The sequence below is a fragment of the Myotis brandtii genome, unplaced genomic scaffold (genome assembly GCF_000412655.1).
Source record: "Myotis brandtii unplaced genomic scaffold, ASM41265v1 scaffold469, whole genome shotgun sequence".
NCBI lineage: Eukaryota > Metazoa > Chordata > Mammalia > Chiroptera > Vespertilionidae > Myotis > Myotis brandtii.
Genome location: NW_005367911.1, coordinates 1,528,203 through 1,536,998, shown reverse-complemented (window position 1 = coordinate 1,536,998; position 8,796 = coordinate 1,528,203).

Sequence of the window (8,796 nt, the reverse complement as noted above, 5' to 3'; positions counted from 1 at the left end):
GGGACCTTTCAGTCCGCAGGCCGAGGCTCTATCCACTGAGCCAAACCGGTTTCGGCCAGGAACGGTTTTGCCTCTGCAGCCGTCAGCTCAGGCTGCCTAACAAAATACCCCAGACTGAGTGCCTTCAACAACAGAAGCTTGTTTCTCTCAGCTCTGGAGGCTGAACGTCCAAGATCAAGGTGTTGGCAGGTTGGAAGCCCCTCTCCTTGGCTTGCAGATGGCCACCTCCTCACTCTGTCCTCACAAGCATACACACCCCTGGTGCCTCTCCCTGTTCTTATAAAGACACCAGTCATGTTGGATTAGGGCCCCATCCTTACGACCTCGTTTAACCTTAATCACCTCTCTAAAGGCCCTATCTCCAAATACAGTCACCATCCGAGGTGTCCTGTGTGTTAGAATGTCAATGTATGAATTCTGTGAGAACACAGTTCGGTCCACACCAGCTTCATTAGGGTTCTATTAGATTTCTTTCTCACTGACACATGAGAAGAGCTCTTACCACTAACAGCTGCCTGCCCGTTGCCCAACAACTCACCAGCATAAGCGACTTCCCTGAGCCTTTGCTTGGTAGAATAGTACGAAGCTGCGTAGACCACCTCCTTGTCAATGGCCACGATACCTGATAATCTTCCCAGGTGGCCTTTGATCGATTTTGGCCAATAATGTGGCAGAAGTAACATTTGGCAGGTTCTGGCCAGGACCTCCAGGGGCCATGCACACTTCCACTCTCTCTTGGTAACCTGCTGAGGCCAGGTGAGCACGCCTGATTAGCCAACTGGGGGATGAGAGGCCATGTGGAGCTGAGGTCATCATCTCAGTCAAGGTCTTAAATCCACACACTGGGACCCAGATCAGCAGAGCTCAGTCAGCAGCTGATCATGGGTGCCTGACTGAGTCCATCAAAGACCAGAAGAACCACTCAGCTGAGCCCAGCCCAAATGGCTGAGCTGCAGAATCAGGAGCGAAGTAAATGGTTCTTGCTTTAAGTCACTAAGCTTTGAAGTGATTTGTTAAATAGAAAATGTAACAAATTTTAGTACTCTGGGCCTAAAAGATGTGTTCTCTTGTGCTCAAGGGGCCAGAAACATTGATAAAGCCATGGGGGTGGGGAGCAGGTGGTAGAGAGTAAATACCATGCTCTCATTGGTGATAACAACTGGGAGCAATAGGAGAAGGAGGCTTGAGTTTTAGGCACATCAATGTTAAAGAACGGAAGAAAAGAAGTTTACTCTCTTTCCATATTCCAAATCGGTATGCTTGGGGTTTTTTTTTCTAGAAGTGAAACCTTCTTTACAAAAAAAATCTTACACCGAATCCCCAATGTATAAAACAGGTAAAAATTGTAATTTATTGCTATAAATCTCATTTAGGTGGTTAAATATGTAAAATTATTTTTAAAAGCTAAGCCGTAAGAACAAGAGGGATAATAGGATTATCAAAACCAGGGGGCAGGGAAGACAGGAATAGTCTTATTTCTGTACTCCATTAATTTCTGCACATTGCCTTGGCAGCAGAGTCTAAAAGATCCTGATAAGCACACATAAGTAGCTGGGACTGGGAACGGTTTTCAACAGCTCACCTTGCAATCTCAAGATGCTACTCAATTAAACAGAGACGCGCGGCGGGGGGCTGGGGGAGCCATCTGTCCACGTAAGTTCCACATGGACGGCTCAATGTGCATAACACAACCCAGTGCGAGTTTCCTCCTCAAAATCACCTTAAGATACACTTTTTCCTGATGAAAATAGCCATTCGCACAACCCATGAAGCCCCTCCCAGGACCCTGTAAATCCACAAAGCACACTTGGGAATGTCCCATAGTCTCCCCCCCGACAGCCTTCGAAGAAGAAATTCTGATTGAAGATGGGCAACGCTTGAAAAACAGAGCTTCGGAAGGCCTCAGGGACCACAGACTCACCCTCTTAATTTCAAAAGAAGAAACTCGGTCCTAAACAGGGGAAGCCCTTTCCTCGGGATTCAAATAAGGTATATTGGCTCCAAGTGGAGTCTCTTTTCAGGAGAAAGAGACATGAGCCCATGAATGAGTGGGGTTTATGTCACTTTCTTCTTTAGGCTCCCACGAAGAGAGTAAGGTGGACTTAAGAGAAAGCCCAAATAAATAAAGACTCTTATCTTCTTGGGAGGATTTTAATGGTTGGTGTAAAAAAATCTGCACGTTAGGAATTTGTTACGAATGAAGTTGTTTTTTTAAAAAGTCTTATTAAAACTCCACAACAGTAGCTATAGGAGTCAGACACTGTGGGAGGCATAAGTTGAGACCTTTTCCAGCATCACTCTGGTCACAGCAGTTCTGGGAACCCAGCCAGGTTTTGGGAGACCTGCTGTTCCCCACACTGAGCCAGGTGGACTAAATAGAGAACCGAATGGTGAGTTTCCAATGTCCCCGCCTCCCCAGTGTCAGTGATTGGTTGAGGGGTTGGCAGCCGCCTCAAAGCTGGACCAATCATAGCCCTCTACGTGTTCCCAGTCCTGGCCAATCAACGTCTTTGTAAGGGTCTTTCATTTTGGAAATCGGAGAAGCCCTTTGACTCAGCCGCTGTGGCCCCAGGGCTGTTGGGATTTGAAACTGCAGGAGGGGATTAAGACAGGCAGATGGGCTAAGGAGGAGAGTGGCAACAGCTGCCCTTGCTGAGTTTTGGTTTCTTGAGTCTCCACATTCCCTTTTCCTGCTTGTGTTAGTTTGAGTTGGGTTTCTATCATTTGAAACCAAAGTATCCTATAATCAACGCAGGCAACACTTTGCAAAAATAATGAACTATGTCTAGGAACATAAACATATGCACAGAATGCAAATTTTGCATAAAATTAAAGGGAAATATAGGCCTCATCACTTGGACTAAGGGGCCTCCACTGACCCTATTAAAAAAACAACCCTATAGCCTGGCCAGTGTGGCTCCATGGTTGAGCATGGACCCATGCACCAGGAGGTCGCTGGTTTGATTCCTGGTCAGGGCATATGCCCAGAGTTGCTGACTGGGTCCCCGGCAGGAGGCAGCCAATTGATGTTGCTGTTCCCCTCTCATTGATGTTTCTATCTCTCTCTCTCTCCCTTCTTCTCTTTCTCTGAAATCAATAAAAAAACATATTAAAACAAAACAAAAAGAAACCCTACAGTGAAACAATGGGGCTTGATTTGCTTATGAAGTTGTGCTTGGTCAATCTGACTTTCTCTCACATCCCTGAACGCTCAGAGGAGCACAGAATGTATGAATCAGCAGCTGCTGGTTGTGCATAATTCTTCCCTTAGAGTTAAAAAGCATGAGCTGAGCTGGGTGTGAGACAAACACACCTTCCCTACAGGATTTGTAAGCAGTCAGCCATGGAAGAAAACGAGTCAGAGATACAAAAATCCCACTTGCATGACACCGAGACCCCGTGGCGCACTCGAATTGGCCAGGAGACACGGTCTGTCCCTCCCCGTGGACTCCGCTTTGGTTACCGTCATCAACAGCATTGACTCACGCCCTACGGGGCTTGGCCCAGGCTTGGGCAGCTGAAGGCTCGCTTCCTCTGGGAGAGTTGCGCTTGGCTTCCCAGGATGAGCAGCTCTGGTTTTAGGCCCGCAGAGCTCTTTTCTAACCCATCAACCTTGCCCAAGTTTTCTCCAATCCTGTCCCTCCCAGGGGCCGCCTTGTATTTTACGGCCCAGCTTCTCAGTCCGTGTGCCCCTGGGCCCACACTCCTGAGGTTTCCCTTCCACTCACCATATTCTGCTGAATTTTATTACAGGTTCTTGGTTTCTTAGGAACCGTAGTCCTCTACTATTTTCTATTTCCTGTGGCTTCCCAAATTTATGTGGTTTATTGCTAGCGAATCCAATAAAAGAGGCCCTTTGCTGCTGCTTAACTCTGCCTCTTGCTCGAGCCAAATGATGTTGGCTGCCTCCAGCGCTTGGCCTCCGAGGTCAGCTCGAGGGATTGGAAGTCCTGGATGCCAGCATCTGCAAGGCGCTCCCACTCCGTTCTGTCCTGACTTCACATTTCCACGCAGGACACCCTGCCAAGCGACGGGCCACAGAAAGAACGAAGCCTTTTTTTTTTTCCCTTTCCGTACTATGGTTTTCATTAGGCTTCTAAGTGTGTGCCTGCCTGTAATGACAGGCACACAGATGCTCTTCTGCCTGGTGACTTCTGCTTCGCTACCACTGCGGCTCTTTAAAACGCTCTCCCGGTGGCATGCCGCCAGCTGCAAGCCTGCTTCAGCAGGATCCGCAGGCTCCCAGCCTCCAGCTTAATGGATCATCACAGGTCAGCACCTGCCCATGGGCAGGGCATGGATCTCTCTGGCTCATTCGGGGTCTCTGTGTTTCCCACTTTTCTTTAACGCAAGATGTCTTGGCCTTGGCTGCTTTCTCCGAAAACACCGGAAGTTCAGGAAATTCCCTCTTGCTGGCAAATGACACCTTCTCAACTTTCCTTTGGGGTGTTTATGATTTTTTTGTTTGTTTTTTTGGTTACTCCTCACCCGAAGATATTTTTCCCATTGATTTTTAGAGAGAGTAGAAGGGAGGGGAGAGATAGAAACATTGATGTGAGAGAGACACGTCCACTGGTTGCCTCCTGCATGTGCCCCGATGGGAGCCGGTGATCGAGCCTGTAACTGAGGTACGTGCCCTTGACTGGAATCGAACCTGAGACCCTTCCGTCTGAGGGCCAACACCCTAACACTGAACAACCTGGCCAGGGCAGAAAGACTCTTTTTGACTGTCTCTTTCCCAGTTTGGGGCAATTTTTTAAAATTGATTTTATTTAGACAACTGCAATTGATTTTATTTAGACTACAGCCAAATCTGGAGAGAACCCCAGATCCAGACTTTAGACTGTCTCAGGAAGGTGGCTTTGCCTTAGACGTTTTTAGGGAGGAGTAGACAAGTGATAGGTGGGGTGATCTTATGGTTGGGATGGCTTTTGTTCAAGGCTTTTGTCATGGGAGATAACACGCCATTGGCCAACAGCCCCCCAAAATCCTGATGTCGTCTGTTCCCAATTATCTGTTCCACAGATATTTACCCTGGCTCTCCCCTGTGGGAAACCACGAAACAGATGTGTCAGTGTGACCACAGGCAAGCTGGGAGCTTTTCCTGCCGGGAGCAAGTGGCTATTTATTGTCACCTGAGGCTCCAGACGGCCGCCATGAAGCCAGACAGTGCACGGTCATAAAAAGCAATATGGTATTATATGGAGAGGATGCATCCTGCCGGGGAGGGGCGAGGCTGGGTGGAGGTAGTCAGAACAGCCTTTCCCCAAGAGGAAAAGTGAGGACCTATGGGCATCAAAGGATGCCTGGCGGTGGAGTCGCTGGTTGGAAGATGGATTCTGGGGCCAGACCCTCGGGTCCAAAGCCTGCCTGTGGTTTGCTTACTGCCTGACTTTAGAAGGCAAGTTATATAACCTCCTGGTCCCTGGTTTCCTCTATAAAAGGAAGTAAACAGCAGTACTGTTTGTTTTCGATTGCTGTGAAACAAATTACCACAAACCTAGTGGCTCAAAACAGCACCCACTAGAAGCTTGTAGCGTTGGAGGTCAGAAGTCCACTCATGTGGCTCTGCAGGGCTGACGGCTGAAGCAAAGTTGTCAGCTAGGCCGAGTTCTCCTCAGGAGGCTGGGGGAAGGGAGGGATCTGTTCCCAAGCTCATTCCTGTTGTTGGCCGAATTCAGTTCCTTGTGGTTGTAGGACTGAAGTCCCTGCTTCCTTGCTGGCTGTCAGCTGGGGGCCAATCTTAGCTCCTAAAGATCCCTTACCTCCAACTCCAAGTCAGCAAATCCTTATCCTGCTTTGAATCTTTGACTTCCTCAACTTCAACCAGCTGGAGAAAACTCTCTGCTTTTAAAGGGCTCATGCGACGAGGTCAACCTCCCTATCCCAAGATCAGCTGCCCTTATGGGAGCACCTGGATGGGCATTTGATGGAAAACTCAGGAGAAGGTGTGTGTACGTCAGGGCCTCGGGGCCGAGAATCCAGGGGACCACCTTGGAATTCTGTCTGCCACAGCCACCTACTTCTAGGGAAGTTGTGAGGCCTAAGTTAGCCAGTGTAGGTAAAGTACTTAGCACATATCCAGCATGTTTCGAGTAGAGATTTGCAAGCACAGAAATAGCCAGCTGAGTTCCCAGGATTGGTGAGAACTTGGTTGGGGTGAGAGGAGAGTGTAAGGGGTTGGGAGCAATGGGACAGCTGAAGAACACCCTCCAGTTCTCCGCTGAGGGGCTTCGTGTCGATACATTTGGAAACAGGAAGTGCCTCTCCTCCTTGGATGGACAGCGCTGAGACCCTCCCTGACTTTGCTGCGCTAATCATGGCGGTGAGCCGGGCTGCGGGATGGGGAAGGGGCGTCTGGACTGGCTCTCTCGGAAACCATCTGCTCAGAGGTTTTGACTTTCGGAAGAGTGAAGACGTTTCCTCCGGCTGTAGGTCCAGGGATCCAGAAACCACTCACATCATAGCTTTCCCCAAACCAGCTGAGCGAAGGCCTAATTGAGGGAAGTGGGAAACAGAAGTCGGATCCCCACTCGCTCTGCTAACCGCACACAGGACGTGGCCGAGGCCCATCTCAAGTTGAAGAGGCCGTTTCCTTTCTTGGCCTGGCATCCCAGGCGGAGAATCAGACGATGGTCCCAGGCCCTGCTGACCCCGGGGGAAGGCCACTGGCCACCACCCATGAGAAAGAACCCGGACCTTTACCCGCTCTGTGGGTGGAGCTGCCTGCTCCCAGTAAATCTATGTTCCCTGTGGTCTGGGGCCAGTGTGAGGTAAGCAGGAAAGAGATTTAAAAAAAAAAAAAGTGGCGGCAAGAATCAAAAGCTTACGTTTTTTCATTCCACAGATGCCATGGTGGGAAGCAGCTTTCCTTTCAAAACTGCCTGGATTAGACAATTCTCCTTTCCAGCTGGTGCTCTGCCCTCTCTCTTGGCTCTTTCTCCCCCCTCCCTCCTAGATCTGCCTCAGCTTCTGGATCTTCTCAAAGCTCGCCCCACCCCACGCCCCACCCCCTGGAAAACTTGGGTCAATGTACTCCCCTTGAACAACTGTCATTTTTGAAAAGCTGCCCAGTCTCCCTGCTGTGATTTTCAAAGAGAGACTCGGGGTTGCTCTCTCTGTGACAGCAAGGAGACAGGAGGAAAGGGAATGTCAGGAGCTTCCCGACGGTGGGAAGAACACAGGCGTCTGCATACCCTCTGGAGAGATGCGGGATCTATCGTTGCAGGAGCCTATAACTTTCCTGATGCCCGAGAAAGATGTCAAGAAAGAAAAGCAGAGAGAAGAAAACTCATGTTTGTGTCGCAGCTGCTGGAGTTTTCACACCAGTGAGGCATGACCCGGTTTGACCTTGCCTGTCAAGACCAGAGGAATCCAGAGGAGCCAACCAAAGACATGTGGGCGAGAGGCCAGGCCACGCGGCCCGTGTTCTGACATGTCAGAGGACAGATGTCTTCCGGTTGGGCAGCTTGTGGGCAGGGGAGAAATCGGAAGCTCAGCCTCTAGGAGGCCTGGATAGTAACAACCTGAACAGCAGTTACCTGCGCTCCAGGTAGGCCCTGCCTCCCATCACCACTTAGAAAGCGAAAGGCTTCCTCTGGCTGGTGGGTCCGTGGCCCGAAACTGTGAGGACTGCCTTTCCCTTGCTCCCTGTGCTGCTCTCTCCTCTTCACTATTCCAGACAGGTGTCATCATGCCTGATGGAGCTGGCGCTGGCTCGCTCGCTCTCCGTGATCAGTGGCAGAAACACTCCCCCTGATTACATTTTAACCTGGATGGTGCCGCGTCTAGTTACATTTTGAGGAGGAAAGAGAGGAAGGGAGGGAAGAACAGCGGGTCCCGGAGGTTTGCAGAAAGCCTGTCGGACAGCACGTGCATAGCCCACCCCACACAGCATGTCCTTTACACTTCAACGCCACTCATCACTGACACGCAAATGAGCAAATATTGATTGAGAGCCTACGACATCCAAATCAATGTCTAAGCTCCGTCTTCCACGCTCTGAAATCCAAAAGGAATGTCCTGGGGAAAAAGAAGGGCCAGTCCTATCTCCCGTTGGTAATGAGCTCAAGTTATAGAAAGATAACTTCCGGCTTCATACCACTGCTTATTAGCGTGATGGTTTAAAAAAAAAAATCACTCACTCAGACTAATGGCCTCTCCCGCAAGCGGAGAAGAATGATGACTTGGCTTCTTTCACTACCTGCGCCTCTCCTGGGTTGGCAGGCGGTTTGCTGATGCAACCCTTTTGGGTAGCAGTTCATGCAGGTAATTATTGGCAGGGTAGCCTTCACCCAAGTCTGTCATCCCTGGTGTTCAAACAGTGGCTGGGTTGTGGCTCCAAATAAGGAGGGTTTTAAACAATGAGCAAGGCCATTCACTGTTTCTTCCTTTGCTGTCCATTCTAGTTATTTGCACTGTGATCTGGAGCCTTCCCCTGCCCTCCTAGTGGTCAGAGCACTCTCTCCCTTAAGGTAATAAGTGACTCTCTCACAATTGAGCTCTGAGCGTGATTCTAATGAACGCGGAGTCTTCCACGTTCCACCTGCAACCCTGATATACACAACAAGGCATGTGCTTACTAACATCCCCTCACTGGCGTTGACAATGGGTTTGGGAGCAGGTAGTGTGTTCTCTGCCTTGGAGGTTCCAGCTTCCCCCCCCCCCCCCCCCCCGCCCCCGAAGCTGACCAGCCTGCTATGGCCCACAAATCTCACTTGTGACCTCCAGCAGTCGAAGGAAGTGATGACTAAATATCACAACTGTCACGTTCAACCAACCACACAAAAAAGGCTA